Source organism: Spermophilus citellus (genome assembly GCF_964194105.1).
Source record: "Spermophilus citellus genome assembly, chromosome: 1".
Taxonomy (NCBI): Eukaryota; Metazoa; Chordata; class Mammalia; order Rodentia; family Sciuridae; genus Spermophilus; species Spermophilus citellus.
This window is the reverse complement of record NC_138182.1, coordinates 194,496,056-194,523,733: the sequence shown is the minus strand read 5'-3', so window position 1 is coordinate 194,523,733 and position 27,678 is coordinate 194,496,056.

Below are 27,678 nucleotides of genomic sequence, written 5' to 3'. Positions count from 1 at the left end.
TCATACACTACCGGTGGGAATATAAAATGGTGCAGCCACTATGGAAGAGACTGGCAATTTCTGCAATAATTAAACCTAAATTACCATACAGCCCAGAAGTTACACTCTTTAGGTACATACACAAAAGAAATGAAAATATATAGAGAGTTAAAAACATCTATATAAATATTTATAGCAGCATTATTCATAATAACCAAAAAAATGGAAACAACTTAACTGTATCAGCTGAGGCATGGATAAATAAAATGTGGTGTATCTGTTTAGTGGAATATATTCAGTCTTAAAAGGAATGAAGTACTGATATATGCTGTAACATGGACGGACTTTGAAAACATTATACTAAGTGCAGGAATCCAGCTCCCCAAGAACCCACATAGAATATAATTCCATTAATAAGAAATGTCTGAAATAAGAAAATCTATAGGGAATCTAAAGGGACAGAAAGCACATCAAGGTTGCTTATGGAAGAAAGAGATGGAGGAGATGGGGAAAGATAATAGCTAAAGGGTATAGGGTTTTGTTTGTTTTTTGAGATGATGAAAATGTTCTAAAATTGATTACAATGATGGTTTCACATGCCTCTGCATACATTAAACATGAATTATGCAATTTAAGTGGATGAACTGTATATTGTATGATTTAATTTCAATAAATCTGTCTAAAAACATAACTAAGTTGCCTTCTTAAAACATAGAATTTTTACTCTTTGAACACACTGATCTTTGCTTTGTTCTTCCTCCTTAAGAAAAAAAATGGATAAAATACTGCATTGACCACTGGAGCATAACTCTGGGATTATGTAAAACCTTAATATGATTTTCCAATCAGAACAAAATATTTCTCTTCTCAAAGGGAGAGATTTCTTGCCTATGCTCTCCCTCCTTGCAAATTCATTTACAAATAGGATTGGGTATTTCTCTACCATTGTTTAACTCATTAAAAATTGACTAATAAATTTTTAATTTATATTCATACTTTGATCTTCCCTTACAATTTATTTAATTAACAGTACCATATAGAATAGGGAGGCCCATAAGTGTGTCTCCAGCCGCTGCCAACATACGGCTATGCTCCCTGACCCCCAAAGAGAATGCCAGCCCACCTCACCTCACATGGAAGACAAAAGAATAAGACTTGCAGAAGCTGCGTAAGGAGCACTGGCTGTGCCTTGGGGGCATTTTGGATCCTCATTTATAGAAGAAAAGAGAAAAGGAAAAAATAGCTCCACCTAAGCCTGCCCCAGAGAGGGAATTATTTACATCAACTTGAGGAATCATCTTTTACTAGTAACTGCAGTCATGTATGCTTTCCCAACTTAATTTATTCTTTGTATATGAAAAGCAAGTCCTTAATTTTAGTGTTTTTAAGTGTACTATACATTGAAGACATGTTCAACTTTAAACTCATGGAAAGTAGTCCTCAATGCCATTAAACACACAAAACACAGCTATGCTTCTGGCAATGGTTGATTTGCTGGTTTTATAACAGCTCAAATACTAAATAATCATTTTCATATTAAGTATTTTTTTTCCATCTCTAACAAAAGGACAAAATCCAAAATAGAACAAAAAGAAAAAGCGTTCCACAGAATGCCTGACTTGTGAGATTGATAATTTTTAAAATATTTTTGGAATTGTTGATAGACCTTTATTTTACTTATTTATTTCTATGTGGTGCTGAGAATCAAACCCAGTGCCTCACACATGCTAGGCAAGTGCTCTACCACTGAGCCACAGCTCCAGCCTTGATATTTTTTTAATTAAGATTGCTGTAATGTAACAGTTTGTCCTTTGCTCCTGGTTCCCTAGATAATAATTTCGCTCTTTTTTTTTTCTAAATCAGATTCAAATTAAGACAATATTTTGTGTATCTCCATTTAAGGAAATACTTGAAAAACAATAGCAAACCCCAAGAGGATTTGCCATCCAGATTTTCAAGCCATGTTCCACAAAGTTGGTCAAATGTCCCATCATGTTTCCCTCTGCTCTATGTCCCTCTTGTCTCCCCATCTCCATTTCCAATTTCCAGGGATAATTCAAAAGTATGGTTACCTAAAATCTCCACAAAGAGTGGTTTGAAATCCAAACAACAATATATTTACTGAGATCTCATTTTATTTTCCACACAATTTTGAAAAATCCTTTAAAGATCAAAAACCCAAATTCACTGGGGTGAAGTTTTAGCACCACTTTGATAAAGAAGACCTTATTTTTGTTTACATTAAAGATCTGTTAAATTGAACAAGATATCTATCATCTTAGGTTTATAGATGTTCCCCATAATAAAAAAAAATCTAATTTTTGCCCTACATATTATTCAAGATTTTTAAATTGCATCGTAGAGAGTTTATGGTTCATATGGTTCACAATTGTATGAGGAAACTGCTCCAGAAAATTATTACCTCAGGAAACCAAGTCACAGGGAATGAAGAACTATGTCACAAGTAATAATAAACACAGTCATTATAGAGTGCTCACCAAATATGTGCCTATTATTTTCTCATTTATCTATTATATGATAGAGATACTACTGTTGCCACATATACACAAGGAAATGAGCTTGTAGAGATAAAACAAGTCTCAACATTGCACAGCCAATAAGCAACAGAGCCAGCATTCAAACCCCAGTTTGTGAACTTCAGTGCCTACATCCTTAACCCAGTGTGATCCTACTGTTCCATGCTGCATCCTCTAATTATCCTCTAAATAATTCCTTTGGAATCAGTCCAACTCACCACTATCACTTAATAATATTTTATGTTAAAATCTTGTGATTTTTGAAATTAGAGATCTTACAGAACCACTGGTTTAAATTCAAATGGTCCAGAGCAGCCTCAATGTCATGATCTGAAATGGACCCAAATTTGTCTATTGTCCTTTGTGCCCTTGGTGGTGAGTGGGTAAATTCTCAAAAGACATCATTTAGATCCTCCCATTAGTGGCTCGTCCTTACAACACATGAAAATCATCAGGGGTGCTTTAAAGAAATACCCATTTCTACAGCCCAGTGTCAGAGCTTTCAATTTAATTGCTGTAGGTTTATGGTAAAGTTCCCTGAGTGATTCTAATTTCTCACCTTATTTCAGAACCATATCTTAGAGCATTTCTCTAGATGGATACGGAGGTGGGGTTGTGAAGATTCTCTCCATCTCTCAGAATCCTGGAGGTTGAATAAACACATTGCCTCTCCCAAGACTCGAAAGTAGCCTGAGACTTGAGAACATTGAGCCCTACCCATTAGGTGATATTTAAAGGATAATCAGTGTCAGTCCCCATTGCTTGTTTGTGTGCACACAAGATTCATGCAGTGAAATCATCACCTCTAAGGTAATGGTGATAGGATACAGGATTTGGGGGGAAATGATAAGATAATCATGGTGGATCTTTGATGAAGGCATCCAGTGTCCTTATAACACAGTGACAAGGGAGCTCATTTACCCCTTCCTTCATGTGAGGAACCAGCAACAAGGTGCCATCTATGAGAAAGTGGGCCCTCATCAGATACCAACCAGACAGCTTCCTAACCCTCCCTCATGGACTTCCAAGACTATCAGAAATAAATTCATACTGTTAATAAGCTACCTAGTCTAAGATATTTTGTTATAGCAGCCAAATGGACTAATACAGGAATAATAGGCACCTGTTTTTCCTTTTTTCATTTTCTATTTCCTGACCATGCTCTCACCCCTTCTTTCTTCATCTTGCTTGTCACACTCTCCCAGCCTACCCCTTAGGTCTACCATTGTCAATCATGGCTTTAGACATTCTAAAGGGAAAACCCAGAAAGCAGAGATTGTTACCCAGGTCTAGAGCTCATGCCCTGGATCAATTGTCACTGACTTAAACTCCTCAAATCTGAACTTGTGCTCAATCAGAAAGAGCAGTACTTAAGAATCACTTTAGCTATAATAGGGTTTGCTAAACATGTGAGGAGTTAAAACATAATGATGGATGGTTTCCGGGTTGCATAAGCTTTAGGAGAACTCACTTTTTGGCAAGATTTTTGTTTTCTGAATTATTTGTCATCTGGCCCTATTTATTATATCAAAATATCAAAAACAGTCCTCTAAAATCTAACATAACAAAAAATTCAGCTATTCTTCCCCTTCCCCTTCCCCACATCTCCCTGCTGTTCACCATTTATTCTGCTCACTTTGCACCATCACAGTAGATCATGACCAGTATTGGAGAGATGGGTGGGTAAAAATGATCCTGTAGTTACATAGGTTTGGAAAATTCTAGTTCAAACAAATAAAAGAGGCATTTTATTGCAAAATTTATCAGACATAAAGTTAGTATGCATCATAATTCTCCAAAAATGAAATATTTTCTAATAAGGAGATATTTTTGCAAATTTCATTGGCTATACAGGGTAAAAAAAAAATTAAAGATTTCCTTGTTAGGCTGATATTCCCCAAAAGGCACTTGAGAAGTGCTGCATATGGTTTTATCATTTGTGATAATAATCATTATGAGTTCCAAAATGTCTCCCAGGAGATCTCACTAGAGAACACAGGGAATGTGTGCAAATTGCCCTTGACTTAAAAAAAATTATTTGTTATTTTCAGTTATACATGACAGTAGAATGCTCTTCACTTGTATTGTCCTACCCTCTTTGTAGCTCTAGGCTTCTTCTAGGGTAAATTGTTTACTTTTTTATCATCAAGAGTCTGGAAGGTAATAGAGACCTTATGTGATCCTGCAGTTTTTGTCTTAAGGAGCTGAATGTTGTTTTAGGTTCCAAGAACCAAGACAGGAAGAAAATTCCAGGAAATAACAGAGATAGGGCTAAGAGAGGATACTTGCAAGGAGGCAGGGGTAAAAAGAGGATAAGTGAAGTGATGCTTTTCTATATACCATTTAAATTTATTCATTTATTTTTGAACAGGTTCATTCTTGCAAGTAGTACCAGATTCAAAATATACAAAGACTATACAGTTAAAAGTAAACTCTTAATTCCCCCTATTTTCTTATTTCCTATTTAGTTTGTAAGCTTTACCTACAGTTACTAGTTTGTTGTGTACCATTCCAGAGAAACTCTGTAATTTAGAAAGTGAATATAAAATTAGATAGTGATAGATGGATTGATAGATCTGGATAGATAATTATTCTGGTTCGTTCAGGATAGTTCCAAGTGATGCCCGTTGTCACAGAGTAACTATTAACAATGCCTTTTTTGATTTTGAAAAAATGTCCTGTTTGTACTGATTTACATATAAATATGCATATTGTTTATTTACACAAGTTACTCACAATATCTAAGATATGAAAATTGTGCAAGTGTCAATGGACACGTGAATGTATAGAAAACATGGTGTAGAAATACAAAAGAAACTTTGAAATATTCTACAACGTGAATGAACTTTGAGGATATTATGCTAAGAAAATAAGCAACTCACAAAATGATAAATACTACAAGATTCCACTTACATAGGGCACTTAGAATGGTCAGATTTATAGAAACAGAAAATAGAGTGGTTGCCAGCAGCTGAGGTGAGAGGGAAATGCAGAGTTGTTGTTTAATGGGTGTGGAGTTTTCTTTTTACATGATAAAAAAGCTCTGAAGATTGCTTTCACAACGTTGTAAATATACAAAAAAAAAATGGTTAAAGTGGTAAATTTTATGTTGTATGCATTTTACTCTAATTAAAAATAAAAATGAAACAATTCTATCAGGTATATATTAAGTTGACAAAAATAAAGACTTGAAGAATGCCCCTTGACATTCTAAATTGTTAGATTACTTCACCTAGATGAAACTGTTTTTTTTTACATAGATAAAGGTGGTGAAGGAAAATACACACTCTCTGTTGACATGAGTATAAATTTCTGCATTCATTTAAGTAGGATAATTTTATAATATCAATCAAAATTATAAATGCATACACCCTTTGCCTTGAAATTCTGCATTTTAGATATTTTGCCTAGAGAAACATAGTAATTCCAATTCCCAATGATATATATGTAAATATATAAATATATATATATGTTTTATTCATTCAGTATTGTTTGTTAGAATCAATTTCTAATCAAAGACTAAGAACAAATTACAAACAAACCAACATATCTATAGTCATCTGATCCTTGACAAAGTTGTCAAAAAAATACATTGGAGAAAAGACAAGCTTTTCAACAAATGATACTGGGAAAACTGGTTATCCAAGTGTAGAAGAATGAGACTAGACCCTTATCTCTCACCTTGCACAAAAAAAAAAAAAAAAAAACTCAAAATGGATCAAAGACCTCAGAAATTATGCAACTCCTAGAAGAAAACACAAAGTCAACACTCCAGCATATAGGTACAGGCAACGACTTTTTCAATAGGACCCCTAAAGCTCAGGAAATAATGCCAAGAGTTAATAAATGAGATCAAGTTAAATGGTTTCTGCACAGCAAAGAAAACAATTAGGAATGTGAAGAGAGAACCTGCACAATAGAAGAAAACCTGTCCTGGCTACTCTTCTGACAGAGGGTTAATATCTAGAATATATAAAGAATTCAAAAAACTTAACACCAAAATTTAAATAACCAATTAACAAATGGGCAAAATAATTAAACTAACCATTCTTGAAAGAAGAAATACAAATGGCTAACATATATATGAAACAATGTTCAACATCATTAATGATTATGGAAAAGCAAATTAAAATTGGGCTGAAGTTTTACCTTACTCCAGTCAGAATAGCAGTCATCAAGAATATAGGCAATAATAAATGCTGGAAATGATGTGGGGAAAAAGGCACACTTTTACACTGTTGGACTATAAATTAGTACAACTACTATGGAAATTCCTCAAAAGATTAGGCATGGAACCATCATATGACCCAGATATACCATTCCTCGGTATTTATCCCAAAGAATTGCAATCATTGTATTACAGCGATACAGGCATATCCATGTTTATAGTACACCATTCACTATAGCCAAACTATGAAACCAGTCTGTGTATCCATCAATGGATGAACAGATTAAGAAAATGCATATTTACACACACACACACACACACACACACACACACACACACACACACAGTTTTATTCAGCCATAAAGAGAATTGAAAGTTTTTTCTTGCAAATTATGTCTATTGCAGGAAAATGAATGGAACTAGAGACCATTATGTTAAGCAAAATAAGCCAGATTCAGAAGAGCAAGGGTCAAATGTTTTCTTTCATATGTGGAAGCTAGAGAGAAAAAAGGTAAAGAAAGATTGGAGAAAGGCAAGGAATCTCATGAAAATCAAAGCAAGATCAGTAGAAGAAAGGGGGATAGACGAGGTGGAGAGTGGAGGTGGGGAGGGAAGGGGAAATTGCTGGTGAGAGTTATTGGTCAAATAATGTTATATTTTGTGCATATGTGAATATTCAACAATAAATCCCATTGTTATGTATAACTATAAAACATCAATAAAATGTGGAAATAAAAAATTAAGTGTAAATATATATATATATATATATATATATATATGAAAAAGAAATACAAATTCACCTAAAAAATGTTGTGTATATATGAGATACATAATATGATGCTATGGGATCCATAGAAGCAATAAAATATCTATTACAATGAAGTAAATGAATATATATATATATATATATATATATATATATATATATATATATATATATCTCCACCATCCCACGCAGTTACCCATGGTTTTGTGGAAAGAGCAGCTAAAGTTTACTTATTTGGTAGAAATCTCTAATATATTTTAAAAATTGTAACTTCCTAACTCTATGTTAGGAAAATAGGGAATAACTCCTAGTACAAAAATGGGTCTGCAGAGACAGAACAATCTTTTTATTCTATGTTAATTTTAACCTAAATACATATTATTAGGCACGTTTGCATTATGAATATTATGTTAGATAATACCATATTAAAATTCCCAGCATAAGGCTGGGGCTGGGGCTCAGTGGCAGAACACTTGCTTGACATTTGTGAGGCACTGGACTCAACTCTCAGCACCGCATATAAATAAATTAAATAAAGGTCTATTAACAACTAAAAAAATAATTCTTTTAAATGCCTAGCATAGCTCTGACACAGGATAGGCGCCCAATAATACATTTTGGACTTTATCAAATGCTGCCTGTTTTATGTACATATAAGCCGGCCTTTGGCAAACATTACAAAAAAAACTTGGTTACTTGATTTTGTTTTGCAAAACTTGGTATTTCTTGTTGTGTCCCCTACTGAATTTAACATCTCAGACTTCCCAATGGGAGCAGGGGAAGGATCATGTATACATTCTAAAATTATTCTAAAATCAAGGCACTGATAAAATAAACTTAGTGCATCTATGCAATGACTCACTATGCAGTCACTAAAAATATTTATATAGACCTATGTACTGAAGTCAAGAAAAAGGTTCAAGATATATTTCTAAGGGAAAAAGTAAAGTTGTTGGAGAGTGTTTAGTAGAGTTCCACGTGTTTTCAATTTAGATCCTATCCCTGAACACTCATTTATGTAGACATTTTTCTGAAAAGTATACACAAAAACGTTTATGGGGAATAGGAGAAGAGACATGAATTAGACTAAGTAAAAGAAGAGACACTGGTTTTTTGTATCTTTGTGTCCTGTTTCAATTTTTTACCATAAGATGAATGATTTTATAACTTTTAAAAAAGTTAATTTAAAGTAAAACTTAATCTTTTAAAGTAGATAGCTATACTATAGCTCACAAATTAGAAGACAATATGATAATTAGCAAATCCTAGAGCAAGCAGAAGACAACACAGGGTGTTTCAAAGGCTAGGCCTGGAGATGAAAACAGAATTTTTACTTACTTTATGCTAGTTACATGAACTAGTTTCATGGCTTCTCTTAATGCAAGGGAGTTGGGAAATATAGTCTAGTCCTCTGCAAGAAAGGAGAGGACAGAAATAGGAGAGAAAACACGAACCAGCATTTGCCACATATGACAGGATTCTGAAGCTTCACCGGAGTCTCAGATTGATGAAAATGTAATCATATTTAACCTCTTCTGCAATGATATAATACAGCCTAGAAGAAAAGGGTATCAATTTATTTGAGTCCTTTTCTTTACCTGTATGTTCTTCTTGGGTCCTGTCCAAGCTTTACTGGTGCTTAGCCTTTAACTAGTGAAAAGATGAAGAAAAATAAACAAGTGTTCATTTCCCATCATACTTAAGGAGATTGTAGTGGAAGAACCACAGTAATACTTTGTGTAAGTTGTAGATATCTGTGAAGGCAACATGACAATATGTATAAAAATTGTGAATGCGGAACTGGGGTTGTGGCTCAGGGGTAGAGTGCTTGCCTAGCATGTGTGAGGCACTGGGTTCGATTCTCAGCACCACATAAAAACAAATAAAGGGGGGCTGGGGATGTGGCTCAGGTGGTAGCGCACTCGCCTGGCATGCGTGCGGCCCGGGTTCGATCCTCAGCACCACATACAAACAGAGATGTTGTGTCCGCCGAGAGCTAAAAGATAAATATTGAAAATTCTCTCTCTCTCTCTCTCCTCTCTCACTCTCTCTTATTAAAAAAAAAATATAAAATAAAGGTTCACCAACAACTAATAAAAAACAATTTGAAAAACAAAAGAATTGTGAATGCATATACTTACTGACCAGAGATTCCACTTGTAGACATCTCTTCTAACAGTACTTCAAGTAAAAGCACCCTTATGTATTGCTTACCATGTGTCAGGAGGAACAAAGGTGCGTTTGTTTTCCACAGAGTAATGATTTGCAGAGATGGGATTTAAGCCCATGTAATTCATCTCCAGAGCCTCTGCTCTTAACCATATGTTGTCTTTTTTGTACACATAGGCATGTTCAGCAAAGGACTGAAAACAATCTAAATGTCCATCAGTAGAAGAATGACTAAGTAAGTATCTTAATATCTAAACATCCAACAGAACAATACAAAGCTACCAAAAATAATAAAGCAAGATATATATATGAAACACTCCCCAAGGTATATGGTTTATCAAAGACTTGAATGCAAAACAATGTTTACTGTAAGCTATCATTGTATAAATAATTTTGAAGTAGAAAAGAGCACATAAAGTTGTAAGATTGATTATGAATTTCTCCTTAAGGGAGAAACTAAGAATTTGGTGAGAAAGTTTCTCCAAATGCCATTTAGTACTATTTGAAATTTTAAACAGGTGCTGATAATGCCCATTTGAAGTAAAAATAATTAGTTCACTAATGTAAAAACATAAAGAGGAGATTGGAATGATGAAAATTCAATATGTATTGGTTTAATCTTTTCTATCCCATAAGCTTTATTTGCCTAATCCAGCTAGAATCGGAATTGATGAACTGATCGTCTTTACCTTTGCCTTCCTCTCATAGCTGTGAAGAAGCAATTCACAGCTAAATTCAATTACAATTATTATATCAGCACGTTACACAGATCTGATCTATTGCTTCAATATATTTATTTTATTTTTACACTGGCCATTTTTGTTATTCTGGTACTATACTGGACCACAGTCCTAGCTGGTTCATTTCAAAGCTCTTCATTCTAGCTTCTGGGATTTCCCTGGGCCTGATTCATATTCTACTTAATTTAAAAAAATATATTTTCTTCCTGTGAGTTCATTATCAGTATAGGTGCAGGCTTTTCCCTGGAGTTAATAGGATATGAATCAGAACTGGGTAAATCCCTCTAGATTAACAGAGTAAGCTTTTTATTTACATGCTTTTGAGTATGTTGTTTTTTAAATTACACAAAATTAGAAAAATAATTTTTACCAGCATTTTCAGGACTGAAGCTTGGTTTTAGTGGGAATAGAGCAAACAGAAGGTCAATGTGAGGGAGAGAAGATTAGGAAGTCTCATAGGATTGACCTATTGAACAAAACCTCATGGCCTCATTTCTCTCATTCAGCAAGTATTCCAGCCTTTGAACTTTCTGAACAACTCTTCAGACTCTTCTCATCACTTCCAACTATCTGATTGCAGAAGCATCATTTATATGTGATAGGATGCATTTCTTTCCCATTTTTTCATATAGTATTATACTGACTTTCCTCACAAGATGAAAATCTCCAGTACTTTATGCTCTAGTCTTTTGAATGCTGTAGCAACACTCATGAATCTTTTTGTGTAATTTTATGTACATTTTGTTGAAATGCAGGTTCTGATTCAATAGACATGGGAATGGGAATGGGTAGGCCTGAGATCCTGCATTTCTAACAAGCAGTGCCAATACTGCTGATCCACAGACTAGACGTTAATTAGAAAGGCCCTAGGCTGATCTCAACGTTAAGGAGCCACAGCAAGCAGTACCATTATGAGTATGTGCAAAGGTGCACATGACCTAGGGAATAAAGGTGTACAGCAATATAATAAAAAGTTGTTTGGAACATCACATACAGAAGTAGAATAGCATTTTGGTTGAAAAGATGAGATCTGGAGACTGAAAACTTTATTTCAAGCTACCGGCACCATCACTCACAATCTCCATAACCTTAAAAAAGTAATCTAACCACACTAAGCTTCTGGTCTTTCAGCAGGTAAGAGTAACAATAATAGGTGATATTGACATTTTTGTGAGTTTAAAGGGGTTAACTATGGGCAATTTTATACAGTTTGACCTAATAATAGCATTTCTAGAATGGTAGTATACATTAAAATGCAAACACGTGTGATAATCATAGCACAGTCCTAGGCACAAAATGAATTCTTGTATTTATTACTTTATTCTAAATCATGTTTGTGTGCACACAAGATACTAATTTTAAGAAAAAACTGTAAGTAAATAGCAGAAAGATCAGTATAGTAGAAGAAGGAAACAGGGGGAAGGAAGTGGAGAGAGAAAGGGGAATACTAGGGCTGAATTAGAGCAAATTATATGCCATGCTTTTATAATAATGTCAAATAAATTTGAATGTTATGTATAACTAAAAAGAACCAATTTTAAAAAAGAGAATGAAAGGTGGGAAGCAAGTTGATATTCTTGTCCTTTACCATCTGGGAAATTTCTTGTATTATTTTCTTTCTTCTTTAATTTCCCCTATCACACAAAAAATGTACCTAAAATCCCTAACCCTAGTGTCAGATTGCTTGAATTCCATCAGTCAGTATGACTTTTGAAAAGCTATTTAGCTTCCCAGTGCCTCTGCTTTGTCATCTTTAAAATGGGGACATAATAGTTTGCCTCATAGGATTGTTGTAATAGTATATGAGCCAGTATTTGTAAAGTAAATGCAGCAGAATCTGGCACAAAATAAATTTTATATGAACAGATAGAGATAAAGGTAGATACATACACACATATTCTAACTGACCACTCTTGCTTGAATAACCTTTTGAAAATAGGCTAGTTCCAATGAAATAATTTTTACTCACTCATGAAACAGTTGGTTGATAATCAATAAAAACAATGAAGGTTTCATGTATTCTCTCTTTTCTCTTGTCCATTTTAACACTGGTGAAAGCAAAAAAAAAAAAAAAAAAAAAAAAAAAAAAAAAAAAAGCTTACAGAAATAAAGAAACTAAAATCTGGGAGAGACCTTAGAGACAATCACTTTGTATCTTTCATTTTATAGCTAAGAAATTTAATACGTGGGAAAATAAAGCTTTTTCAACTACTTGACTTCAAATACATTACATGGGTATGGGAACAGACCAGGAAACTACCCTGACATCCTGAAGCCTATCATTTCTACCTATCACTCTCAGTTTCCTTTCCTAGGAAATCTTCCACTAGGTGTTATCAAGTAATAGAAATTACTAGTCTCAATTTTACTTTTTTCTCTACTTATCACCTTTGGGAAACACAGATTAAACTAGTTGCAGCCTGCAAGATGTATCTACTGTAGTTGTATTTCAGTTGCTCATATGACTTATATCCATGAACCTAAAAGTAGTTCTGAGACTCCAAAAGACCAGCGGAGAACATTAGAACCAATGTGTGTAAGCTTAGGGATAGTCTGGACTGGACCCAGTGTTGAAATTACAAGAGGTGATCCTAGCCATTCAACACAAGCGCCACTTGAGAAATGGGTCAGAACTGTTATCTCTCCCTAAATGTTTTGCAATAGACAATTGGCTTAGAGAAAAGTAATAGAAAACACAATTATAGGAAGGAAAAGTTAAAAGTAAGGAGGTAAGCTATTCAGTATTTGGTTTCCTTGGAGATCTTGAATTGACTGAAATCAAGATAGTAGCATACATGATTCAAATCCATAAAACTTGAGAGAAACAGAGCTTGGATCAATGGTTCTCCAAATAAAACACATCTCATGAAATTGTAACAAAACCTTTCAGTCTTACTCAATACAGAGCTAAAGGGTTTAACCTTTACTTTTACACTGCTTTTGGTAGAATGTTGTTATGTTAATTAAAGTAAACACAGCTGAGGAATCCTCTTCTGGTAATAATTCTACTAATGCTAAGAGAAAAGGTACAGGTTTTGGAAGATAGCTAGCAGTCTCCACTACATCCACAAATAACATTTAATTAAATAATACTCCAGTGAACCATGCTGAGAGCTTAAACATCATCTGAAAGATAAGTTTATTTTAAGATTTATATCTTCTAAGTTTTTTGGAAATTGATTTATGTCAGATTTCATATAATTACTTTGCATCCAGTGAAACTAATTCCTATAATCCTACCATTCTTCAACCATCAAATGTGGTTTTGTTGTTGTTGTTGTTGATGGTGGTAGTAGTACTGGGGATTGAACCCAGAGCACTCTACCACTGAATTATAATCCCAGTCTTTTTGTTTGTTTGTTTTTGAGACAAGGTTTGGCTAAATTTCTGAGGCTACCTGGAACTTGAAATCACCCTACTTCAGTCTCCAGAACCACAGGGATTAATTATAGTCAAGCACTACCACACGCAGCTTTGAAAATGGGTTTCTTAATGAGTAGTTCCAGACCACATTGTTCATTTTTTTCTGTGTCTTATAATATTTATTCATACCAGTATCTCTAGCATGTCACACTATATTTATATCCTGTGCATAATCTGAAATACCATAATCCTCTGAAAGATGCTTTAATGTCAGTAGTACTCAGCACAAAACTTAGAAGGTACTTAATAAGTACGTGCTTTGGAGCAAATGCATCTGAGTCAGAAGCTGTCCGCTATGAAACAGATGGAATAGCTGCTAGCATTCTATTAGATGGAAGGTTAACAATTTACTGCTAATACTGCACATTCCTATGTCACAAAACAGGAGTGGAAGTAAAATGAAGATCAATACTATGTTAGACCACAAAGCAGGAGTTGGTCCAAGAAAGAAGCTAAGTCAAAACAGAAAAGGTAGCAAAAACCAAGAAAAGAAGAAAACAGACACAGAACTGAAATAGCAAATGATAAAGCAGAATGGTTCAACTCGATGTGAATTTTGTGTAACCTGAAACTAATAGTAGCTGAGTCAATCTTAAAGTTAATAAAACTGCAAGAAAACAAATCATATTTCAAGGAGTAGTAGGTTTTGGCTAGATTATTAGTTTGGGTAGTAATTTTCCATGACTGTTCCCTGTCTTTTTGGCAGGAACTAACCCTCAGAATAATCCAGAGAGCAAGAGGGAGATGGAGGGAAGGATGAGTGTAATTTGATCTCCATGGAGACAGTACAGTAAGGCAGATAGACAAAAGGGTGGAGGAAAATGGTTGGGTCACACACATTAAAGCAGTTTGAATCCAAAGTGACAAAGGGCCCAACAATCAAATGCAGCCTGTTCCATTTTTGTCTACATAGTACTAAAGCAATGTCTGCCTATAGCAGAAATGTAGCCAACATTTGAAATGAAATGAAACGGGGGGGGGGGGGGGGGGGACAGCAGAAACTCAATAGTCAGCATTAGGATGAAAACCAAACTGAAGAAAAGAAACTTTTACAACCAAGTAAAGTAAGATAATAACACACAATGAGATAGAATTTGTGATTCCAAATATGGCAAAATAACCAAAGAAAACTTCAATGACAAGCATAATACAATACCTCACCAATGCTTTTGTGAAATAATATTAATGATTACAGAAAAATGTATTCTGTTATCTTCAAGAAAAATATATTTCCATTTTATCTAGTCAGGCTGCCTGGAGATGAGGAAGGATACCTAAATTCTAATTCTAGCTTAGTTATTGAGAATTTTTGGTCAACAATAAGTTGTTTAGTCTTCCATATACATGTATATGTGTGTACGTGTGTGTGTATATACATATATATGTTTTTGAGAAATATGAAATTGAAAAAATCATATTTATTCAAAGTAAAATGTGACACTAAAATTCAACAAATATTGTTTTTTAAAAATTTAGTTGTAGATGGACGCAATATCTTTACTTTAGTTATTTATTTTTGTGTGGTGCTGAGGATCTAACCCAGTGCCTCACACGTGCTAGGCAAGCACTCTACCACTGAACTATAAACCCAGCCCTCAACAAATATTCTAAGTGAAAGAATGATTTTCTATTTGGCTCATCTTAGCAGAAAGCTGAATTGGAAGGAGAAATCATGTTTGTATGATCAAATACATATGATGTATTTCTGAAAATCTTTGTTTAAAAATTTTGAACAGTGTTCTTCCCTTTTTAAATTATATTCTATGAACAGTATCCAATAGCTTCACTTAGTTTGACAGTGACATTTAAAACTTACCACGTTCCAGGAACTGTGCTATGCCCAAGCAACAGCTACCATCTCAGACATCCTGCACAATCATTGTTATTATTTCCATTTCACACAAATTATTATTATTCTCATTTAACAATGAGAACTCTGAGGTTAACAAATTTTAAGTAAATTGACCAAAATCACATAGCTAGGGCAGAGGTGGAATTGGAAAGAAGGTTGTGTTAACTCCAAAGCCTGTTGTCTTTATTGATATTATTCTGGCCCTCAAGAACTTTTATCTGAGTACTGATCAGAGCATGTACATAAGGGTGCTACCAGGAAGATAATCACTCCAAAAGAACAGTGGGAACAAACACCAGTGCTCCCATAAGGCCAGGATTAATATGTGACCAAGGTGGAAAAAAACTCATAATTGGTGGATCATCAGATAGAGTACACGTAAAAATTAACCCTAGACTACTCTGAATCTAACAAAACTTAAATACAAACCTCAACACATGAAAACTTTCCTATTAACTGTCTCCTAGAAAAATATTGATGTGAAATATTTGATTTTGTATCAATCACAAGAATATTGATGCAAAAATACCCAAATCATGACAAGATAAAATCCACAGTCTAACATCCAATCAAAAAGTATCAGGAATGCAAGAAAGAAGAAAAATACCACCCATAATGAGGAGGAAATCAAAGAAATAATCCAGAAATGAAAGAGATGATAAAATTAGTGGAAAGGACATTAGTTGATGTAACTCTATTCCAGATGTTTAATAAGATTAGAGAAAAGAGTAATTCAGGCATGGTGGTGCACACCTGTAATTCCAGTGACTCAAGAGGCTGAGGCAGGAGGATCTCAAGTTCAAGGCCAAATTAGTGAGACCCCCCTTTCAAAATAAAAATTAAGAAAGGCTAGGCTGAGATATAACTCAGCAGTGGAGCATGCCTGTGTTCAATACCCATTATCCCCTGCCCCTGCTTAACAGATACATACAAAAGATAGAGGGGGGGAAAAAAAGATGGATCTTGTTAAATGGAAACAATGGAAGATATAAAAACAGTTGCAAATCAGACTTATAAAAACTAAAACTAAAATATCTGAAATTATAGATACCCTATACAGTATAACTAGAAGGATAAAAATTGAAGATATTCTATATGCTATTAGTAGTGGGAAAAAATGGTACACTTGAGGATATAGCAATAAAAGAAATGCAAAATGAAATATATAAAGAGAAATTTTGAAAAAACACTGCATAAGAAATCAATGAGGGGCTGGGGATGTGGCTCAAGCGGTAGCACGCTCGCCTGGCATGCGTGCGGCCCGGGTTCGATCCTCAGCACCACATACCAACAAAGATGTTGTGTCCGCCGAGAACTAAAAAATAAATATTAAAAATTCTCTCTCTCTCTCTCTCTCTCTCTCTCTCTCTCTCTCTCACTCTCTCTTTAAAAAATAAATAAATTAATTAATTAATTAAATTAAATAAATTTCTATTAAAAAAAAAGAAAAAAAGAAATCAATGAGCTGTGGGAAAACTTCAAGATGCCAAATATGCATTAATTGGCATTCTCAAAGAACGAGGAATAGAAAAAATAGTTGAAGAAATAATGACCAAACATTTTCAAAATCTGATGACAGTTACAAACCCACAGATTAACAAACCATAACACACACACACACACACACACACACACTCACACACTCAAAACATAATAAAAACTGCACTATGGCCCATCATAACAAAATTTTTTAGAAAAGTTTGAAGAAATATATGAAGTGATTTTTAAAATATTAAGAGCAGGAACAAGAAGACACCTTTATACTCTGGTTTGGATAAGTGACACTGAAAGACCCACGTGTTAAAGGTTTGGTTGCCAGGCTGTGACCCCAGAAGAAAGAAGGTAGATCATTTGGGACATCTTGGTGCTTCATATCTGCCATGAGGTGAGCAGCTTCCTTCACCACGTGCTCCTGCTGTGAGGTGCTGCCTCACCTTAGACCCAAAAGCAGCAGGCCAATTGACATGGACTGAAACCCCCCCAAACTGTGAGTCAAAATAAACCTTTTCTCTTTTTAAGTTGGTTATCTCAGTATTTTGTTAGTGATTTAAAACTGACTGACACACCTTATGTACACTCACTCATGCCACTGGACAACAGCAAATTTCTTTTTGGAATAATAGAAGCCACTGAATAGTAGAACAAGATCATTAAAGCACCAAAATAAACTATACCTGGTAAAGGATTTTGAAAATTGAAGGGGGAAAAAATTTTAAAAAAACTTTTTTTCAGACATGCAAAAGTAAAAACAATTGACTACCACCAGACCTGTTCTAATATATATATATATATATATATATATATATATATATATATATATATATTACATATATATGCATATATATGTATATACACACACATATATATGTGTGTATTAAAGAAAACATTAGAAAAATGATTGCTAGATGGGAATATTAATTTATACACAAAACAATGCAGAACACAGAAAATAATGACCACATAGGTAAATATATAATGTAATTTTAATCTTTAAAAAATCTATTTAGAAAATAATTTACTATTTAAACAAAATAATGTATTGTGGAGTTTATAAAATACATAGAAATAAAATATATGACAACAATTGCAGAGAAGCCAGGTAGGAGGAAATAGATGAATATACTTATGCTGCACATTAAGGGGCATAACATTACTTGATCAGAGCCTATGATACCTCAAAGGTAAATATGTACTATCAACTCTAAAGCAGACACACACACACACACACACACACACACACACACACACACACACTTATAGCTAATAAGAAAATAAAGAAATAAAATGGAGTCTTAAAAATACTGAAATAGTTAAAAATAAAAAAGGAAATAAAAGGTGGGAAGAAAAAGAAAAGATGTGAAAATAGAAATAGCAAATGGTAGATTTAAAATCCATTCTTAACAATCACATTAAACAGAAATAATCTAAATACCTCAAAGTTGGGGCTGGAGTTGTGGCTCAGTGGTAGAGCATTCACCTAGCACACATACGGCACTAGGTTTGATCCTCAGCACTACATAAAAATAAAATAAAGGTATTATGTCCACCTACAGCTAAAAATACATGTTTAAAAAAGGGCAAAGGCTGCCAGATTATATAAAAAAGCTAACCTATGAGAAATTAACCTTAAATATAAGGTATACATAAGTGAAAAATAAAAGTATTATTAATTTCAATGTATGATAAGTACCATTTCAAAATGGATTATCAAAAAATTAAGAGGTAACATCTGTTTTAATAAAGAAAGGTAGATGCCTGTCTTATACCTTATCTTAAATTCAAGAAAGATCAAGGATTTAAATATAAAAAGTGAAATATCAATAGTAATAAAGTGAACAAAAATTGCTCTCTTTTTTTGTAAACTTAATGCCTTTTTAACTACAGTACAAAAGAAGCCAGAAGAAAAATACTGATGAATTTTATTAGATTTATTTTTAAATCTTCATAGCAGGAACTATTGTACATAGGCAGGGTCAAAGACAAATCACAAATAAAATATTTGTAATTCATATGAAAAATAAAGTGATATTTCCCTAATTTGCAAAGTCCCTTTCAAATTAGTAAGTAAATCATCAACAACGCTTTGCAACATACATCCAGCAAAGTATTTAAGCAGAAGCTCACTTATAAGTAAATACCAACCATCCTTATGAATAAACATAGTTATTATAGATTTCAAAGCAACTGCAAATGTCAACTCATAATTTTAAAAGTCAAATTAAAATGACACTGAAATATAATTTTCACCTTTTATTTGGCAAAATTTAACTTGTTAGCTTATTTTGTTGACAGGAAACCCAAGCTTTCATACATTACCTGTGTTAGACTATTTTACTGGTATCTCTATAGGTAATGAAGATAGATACATAGACGATAGGTAGGTAGGTAGATAGATAGATAGATAGATAGATAGATAGATAGATAGATAGATAATATCTCACCAAATTGCAAATGAACATACCATTTAACCTAGGCATTTTACTTTTAGAAATTTATCTTACAAATAATTCACATATGGATAAGATGTGCTAAAATTTGAATGCACAAAGTTATTTACTAAAGCATTACTTTGAAGAGCAAAGATTAAAAATAGCTTTATAAAAGTAGAAAACTTTAAATTTTGACTTCATACAAATGGATACTATGAAGCAAATAAAATTCTGAAAAATCTCTTATGAAATAAAATGAAGCAATATCTAAGATATATTGTTATTTGAAGAAAGAGAACTCAGAATAGTATATAGCAATTAACTATTTGTGTGAAAATAGTATATAAATAGATATATGTATATATATATAAAATTTGCTTGTATATATAACATTTATGAGTATGCATACATATATGTACGTAATATATCTGGAAGAGTACATAATGGAAAGAATTTTAAGGTACATTTTCTAAACACATTCGTATAAAAATCACAGAGACATGTGTGGGAATGATAAACATTAAATTTATATCAATAATAACATTTGGAAAGGAATAGGCCATGGAATGATACACAGATGCTTCAACTATATCTATAATTAATTTGTATATAGTTCTTTTTCCTCTTCATACATATAACTTCAAACTTAAAAATAGTTATGGCTTAAACAAAGAACTCCTATATTCCCTTTGCCTATTTTTTGTATCCCCCACACATCCCCCTTTCTCACACACCCCCCTCTTTCTCACACACATATTTTACCCCTAAATAATGATGATGGTATAATGACTAAATCAGAAAAGTTAACATGAATATGATTATCTAATCCATAGTCCATTACATCTTTTTAAAAAATCTGAAGAAAATATGGCCAAATATTTAAAGTATTAGAGTTGGTTAGTAGGGATATAGAAATTTTACTATTCTTTAAAATTTTGGTATCGTTAAAATAGTTCCCATTTCTTAGAAGATCATAAACATAATTTAGGGTAATATAATTATTTAGCATCTAGCCCATGTTTTTTATCAGTTACCAATATATATATCATTGTTTATCTAACATGAAGAAAAATTTTATGATCTCTAGAATCTGGACTCTAGTTTCTACGTAAGGAAATGCTTCTCTCTCTTTTTTCTTTCCTTTCATTTTTTTTAAAGTCATATAACATTAGGATTCATTTTGACATAATTATAAAAGAATGGAGTATAATGTGGTCTGATTCAGTTCCAGTATTGGTGAGATTCACTGTGGTGTATTCATGTACATACACAGGACAGTTAGGCAAGATTCATTCCACTGTTCTTCCCTTACCCATTCCCTTCTCCCTCCCCATCAATCTCCTTCATATAGTCCACCTATTTTTCTCCTATTCTGATGGAATTCCCCCATCTACCCCCCCCAATATTTTGAGAAAATGCTTCTTTTTTTACAGCACATCAGATACATTCAAATGCTATGAATTGAGTACCTGTTTTCCTTTCCTCAAAATGTGTATATTGAAACCTGATTTCCAGTGTGATAATATTTGGGAGTGGGGTCATTGACATGTAGGTTCTTGGGGTGGAGGCTTCCTGATAAGATTAGTACCCCTAAAGGAAGAAATACCAGAGCTAGATGAACTCTCCTTTTTCCATCATTTGAAAATATGGCAAAAATAAGGACATTTTAGTGGAGTTGTGCAGCACCTTGATCTTGAATTTCCCAGCCTTCTGAACTATGAGAAATAAATATCTTCTGCTTAAGGGACCCAGTTTATGGTTTTCCATCATGGCAGCCTGAACTAAACAAGACACTTAGTCTCACTCTGCAACTGAAAAATGATGATCCATAAAATCTGTTACTTCAAGTCCTTTGCAAAAGAAAGTTAAAATGTCCAAGTTTCTGCATAATTACTTAGGACAACTGTTTCTCAGGGGCATTTGTACCACATACTCCTTGAGACATCTTGTGGTGAGCAGTTTCCTCTATCTGCACATGAAGGAAAACTACATACTCAGCTTTTTATGTTTTAATTCATAAAGTGCACAATCAGTCCTCTCCTAAACACTGAAGAGCTTTTCTGTATGCTAACTCTTCTAAATCTTCTCAGTAGGGAAAACAGATGGTCAAAAGTCAGGATAAAAATCTTCTTATCCTATACTAACTACTATTGTTTCATTCACCACTTTGTTTTAATTGTTAGCTCTCATGGTTCTTTTTGTAAAAATCAAGTATTTATAAAACAAAATGACATAGGCTACTGTCTGATTTTTTTATTTCACTATAACTAATAGTTGCTCAAAAAGTATTAAATAGTTTTAGGTTACATAATATGAAGTGTAAACAATGTGCTATGCCCTAAGCAGAATGCAGATATAAATATCAAAATATGATTTCAAATTCCTAAGTCTGAAATTATCATGAAAATTTAAAAACTGTTGTCCTCTATAAGAAAGTCTTTAAAGAAAAGTAACCAATAAGAATGTTCTCAATTCAACACAAGAATACATGAGAAACATAAATGTAATTCATTGTATCAGAGAAATTTAGGGGTTTAAAGAAAAAGTAATTATTCTTTATTAAAATCATAAATTGGTACATAATAGGAATAACACCCACACTGCAACAAATCCTTTCTTTCATACAAGTTAAGCATAGCTCATATTTTCTGAAATTCCTGGTTTTGCAAAATAAAGCATAACATATTTATTTTATAACTGTTTTTAAATGACATATCATGTTTTCAAATGCAGTTTTACAATGAGATTTAAGCCTCTGAAACTTCTAGAAGCACATGAGGAAAGACTTGGGAAAATGAGTATAATTAATGTCATTAGTGGCATTTGATGTGAATTAGGAGTTTATACTACATATGTTGATGTACAATGGCTAATAAAAAGGAGTTAATTCATTTGATTGAATAACTATAGGAATGAAAAATTTAGAGGTTTGGGGTCACAGAACGCTTACATGATGTTAACCTTTTTAAATAAATGATTGTAAACAGTATAGGTGTCAACAGCCAAACTAGACCAGAGTTCTGTAAACTTTTTCCATAAAAGGCCCAATAGTGAGTACTTTAGGCTTTGCTGTCCAGGTGGTTTCTGTCACAACTACACAATTCTGTCTTTGCACTGTGAAAGCAGCCAAAAATTATTTTTAAGAAATAATTCTTAAAAAGGACATAGATGCATGCCAGTAAGTCATTATTTATTAAGACACACAGGTGGGCAGCATTTAGCTTATAGGCCATGGTTTGATAAGCCCCTTCTCCATACTCTCAGCATCTTTTCTGAGGGTGAGACTCCTACCTAGGATAGGCCTCAGGTCAAACTCTTAGACCCCCAGATTCTTTTCTGTCCATTTTTCCTCTTCCCAACTTTCCACATATTCCCCCTTCTTCTGTTTCTTCCTCCCTCTAACTGCATCATCAGTTGGATTTCTTGGCAGCCCTTTCTCAGAAGCATTCATTGACTCCATGGGAAGAGAGCAGACCTTAACGAGGCACATGAAAATGGTCTTTAGGGGAATGTTGCACTTGAGAGAGGAAATTGCTTAACCCAAAGATTATTAGTGATAGTGGGATCTGCATATGGGAGATACTTAGCCTGACACACACCAGAGAAATGAGAAATAAGCCAGTGGCAATCACCTGACTCACGTATTAGTCACTTTTCTTAATATCCTTTTATAAACAAACAAGGAGGACTAAACTATGAAACAAATAACACAGTGTCCCATAGGTATGTAAATTTCTTGTAAATCCTGGCAAATGTTTTTACTAGGAAGAGATGTCATTTGGATAAAAGAGAAAAAAAAAGTGCAGAATTTCTTTATTTAAATGTTTTTATTAGTTCACTCTAGTTATACACAATATTGAGTTTATTTTAACATAATTATACATTTATGGAATATAATTTGCTTCACTTCAGTCCCCAGTACTTCCTCTCTTCCCTGTTCCCTTTTCTCTACTCAACTGGTTTTCCTTCTATTTATTTATAGCTTTTAAATTTGTGCTTTATAGATAAACATAAAGGTAGAATGCACTATGGGATAGTCATATATATACATAGCATAATTTGGTCAATTGCTTTCCACCATTCCTCCCTTATAACTCTCACTTCACAGTTATGATAAAAAAAGCTTTCCTAAAAATTAAAATTTAATTATGTATCCAGAGCCTCTGTTTCCTATGCAAAAGTTACAGATTTATTAAAAGCTACAAGGTAGACATAAGAGATGAGGAAAAGAATGTTAGATGACAACTTCCTGTGATGAAACACTGATTAACTATTATAAGTAGCACTATCAGTCAGGAGAACAAAGAAAAGAATACAGTCTAACTGGATAATTGTAGTGGAATTTAATAAATGGACTATTTTTTACAATGGATATATGAAGTGAAATAAACAATAATCATATAATTTACCATAGAAGTTGTACAACTTTTGAAGGTAAAGGGAAACTTTATTAACAAATTATTTTAGGCCAATGTTCTGACCCAGTGAATATAATTCTTGGAATAATACAGGAGCTGTTATCACCCCCAGACCTAAAATGATAAAGAGAGGGAATTGTTACCAGAATCTGGCATATAGCAAGATGAAAAGGGCAACTAATTGTAACTGTGGTTCTTCATGGAAGAATGCATCCAGTCTACAGTGAGCCACCAGGAGCAAGAGAGTGAACTAAAATCTCGATTTTATTGTCCTCCTTCCCTCTGATCTTTTTCCAGTGTCCCCTGTTAGCTGATCCCAACCAGATAATGGAGGTGAAGACAGCCTGCCCATGCAATCCTTGGGTCAATAAGAGAGTATAAAACAGGACGGGAAAAGAGAGTATAATACAAAGGGGAAAATAGGAGATATCCAGTATAATAAATATCTTCCCAAAATATCCAAAACTGGAACTACCTTTATCTCTGACCTTTTCTACAGCTCCTTTAGGGCATTCTAAATAAGCTCTACTCTTATATTCTTCTTGAACAAACTTCTCACTATTCATGCTATTATATTGTAGGAAAAAGTAAAGTAGGCAAGATCTTCTTTTAACCCCTACTAGCTAAAGAGAAGACTCTTTCTTTTCAGAGAAATTAATGCAAGCTCTGGATTTGCATGAAGAATTATTTAGCCTCCTTCACTCCCTAATTCAAAAAGATCTGCCAACATTTCTCAGCAATAGGTTGATTATGAAGTCATCATCAGTCTTAGAATAAAACAAAATGAAAGAGATGTTTTTCACATTTGTCATAGGAGATTCTCTGACTTTACTTTCTGGTCCACCAATGTCCCTGAAGAATCTAGAAGGAAATATGGGGTTTGTTGAACCAAATCAATAATTCATGTCAACATCAAAGCTTCTTAGATCTAAATGTATAATGCAAAAAAATGAGAAAAATCAACATGCACTGTAGTCATCAAAAACTACACACAGGCCCCTTATCCCTGCACGTTACATAAATACCATGACAAACTATGAACATTTATGGTACACTATTAAGAAGGAAACGATGTTCTCTTTTGTAAAGTGTGGCCAAGTGGTAGAGTGACATATTACTAGTATCCTGGAGTATCTATAACAATACACTTTATTTCCAAGCCCAGAAGACAGATCTGCTGAGAAAAATCCGTTGTTACATTGCCTAAAACATAACCAAACCAAGACTGGTGTCATTGACTTTTCTTACTACGTAGGAGATCTCTCCCATCTCATAGACAACCTGTCTGCTATCCCTTCCATTTCTAAATCCATTAATTCTATGATTTATTAGGGTTCTTTAAAAAGTTCCAAGTTGCTTGGAAACTTGGAGCTACTTCTTTTAACCTAAAATGAGTTTTGCATGAGGAATATACTACTCTAAATATGCAGGAGAATTCAAAAAAGTAAATTTTGTTTTAAAAAGGGGACGGAAAGAATGGAGGAATAATATAAATATGGAAACAATTATTAAAATAAGAAACAAAAATGATAAGAAAGTAAATGAATGATAGATCTTCCTAGGAAAGGTAGGAAAAAGGAGAGTTACATCATGGATCATTTTCATAGGTAAGAGTATTGCCTAAGCTCCCTGAGAAATCAGAGTGCTACAAATATGTCACTTTTATTTCCCAACGTATGAAAGAGAAACCATTCTTAATCAAACCTAGGATTTCCCAAGCTACACATATAGATACTGTTCACACCTTTAGCATTTGAGAAAATAAAATAAATAAAAAACTCTGGGCTGGGGATGTGGCTCAAGCGGTAGCGCGCTCGCCTGGCATGCGTGGGGCGCTGGGTTCATTCCTCAGCACCACATAAAAATAAAATAAAGATGTTGTGTCCACCGAAAACTAAAAAATAAATGTTAAAAAATTCTCTCTCTCTCTCTCTCTCTCTCTCTCTCTCTCTCTCTCTCTCTCTCTCTCTCTCTGTCTCTCAAGAAAAAAAAAAAAAAAAAAAAACTCTTTAGCTCACCAGTAATTTTCACAAAGGTACCTTGGCCTGAAAGTTTGCTCCAAGTGAGGCATAAATGGACTCCAGGAAGATGGTAATAAAGAGATTTAAAAAAAGAAATCTTGGGGCTGGGGATGTGGCTCAAGTGGTAGCTCGCTTGCCTGGCCTGCATGCGGCTCGGGTTGGATCCTCAGCACCACATACAAACAAAGACGTTGCGTCCGCCGAAAACTAAAAAATAAATATTAAAATTCTCTCTCTCTCTCTCTCTTTAAAAAAAATTCTCTCTCTCTCTCTCTTTAAAAAAAATTCTCTCTCTCTCTCTCTCTCTCTCTCTCTCTCTCTCTCTCTTTAAAAAAAAATCAGTCCTAATATGGGCTGAGAAAAAAACTATTAAAAAAAAAAAAGAAATCTTTATAGAGAAGTCCTTTCAATAGGAAAAACTTTTTTGCTTCCTGACAGTAATCTCCATAGGAGATTAATATGCTTTGACCTATCAAGTATATATTACATAGAGCACAAAAGACTGAACCTTGTGGTTATGATGACAACCACAAGCTTACAAAAAATTAGTTTCTCCTAGTGAATTTGTATGCTGTAGACTGTCATAGTCTTCCCTTTGTCATGACTGTGTGAAAGCTCAGAACTCACTTTTGAGCTCAATTGTCTCAACTTTCCAGTTCTTCATACTTTTCTATGGTCTTCCCTGTACCGGATCTTCATCTCCTTCATTCCTTGATTCCATTCTTCTTCTTGTTATCTGTTTTGTTGTGGTTGGTTTGGTTTGGTTTGTTTGCTTTTACCTTATAGCACCTACACATTTATTGCAGGTCACTTCGAATATTTTTGGAAAAAGTAAGTCAATACTGATCAATGATTATAAAATATTTCCTGATTTTAAAGAGCTCACAATCTAATAAAAATAGAAGGTTGGGAAACATTATTGAAATATTACTATGCAGTCTATAGACACTGTAAAGGGAAGCCCAAAATAAATATAGTTTTATGAAGAGTGAAGTCACATTCAGATAAGTGACCACTTTGAGAGAAAATATTAAATGAGATGAGCTTTGAATGACATGAGTCAACATCTGAGGATGTGAAGTTAGGAAGAAGAAAGCTCAAGACATGTTTAGAACACATTACCTCCAGATAACATTTGGCAGAAATGTAAGAAAACGTAGGAGATAATGCTACAAAGACATTGGAACCAGCAGGTGAAGGATGATTGAAAATTTTAAAGCAACTGTGAGTCTGCAAAATGTTTCTGAGCAGAAAATTATAAAATTGACATGATTAAAAGGTCAGAAAACTACATATAAGCAATGCCTTCCAGGGTACCTGAAGAGGAGGCACCTGACTACCATATCTCTACAAAGACCTATATAGATCATGGACACAATTTCTTAAAGGAGAGACAAAATAAGGGAGGCAGCCCAATTATACCTCCAGAAAAATGCAAGTCCAACCTCAGCATGAGCTGCTTTCTGTCTACCCTGCCCCATCAGCAATCAAGAGATGCAGCTGGAGATTCTAGTGGGGACTGACACTCTCTGGTCCTGAGATGAGGGTGGCACAAGCCGTCTCCAGGCCCTTTCCTTTGTTCCTTGGAATATCCCAAATTAGTGAAAAAAATCTGGGTCTCTCACTCTTGTCTGTCTCTTCAGTATCCGGCTGCCACTGCAGGGCAGAATCATCTC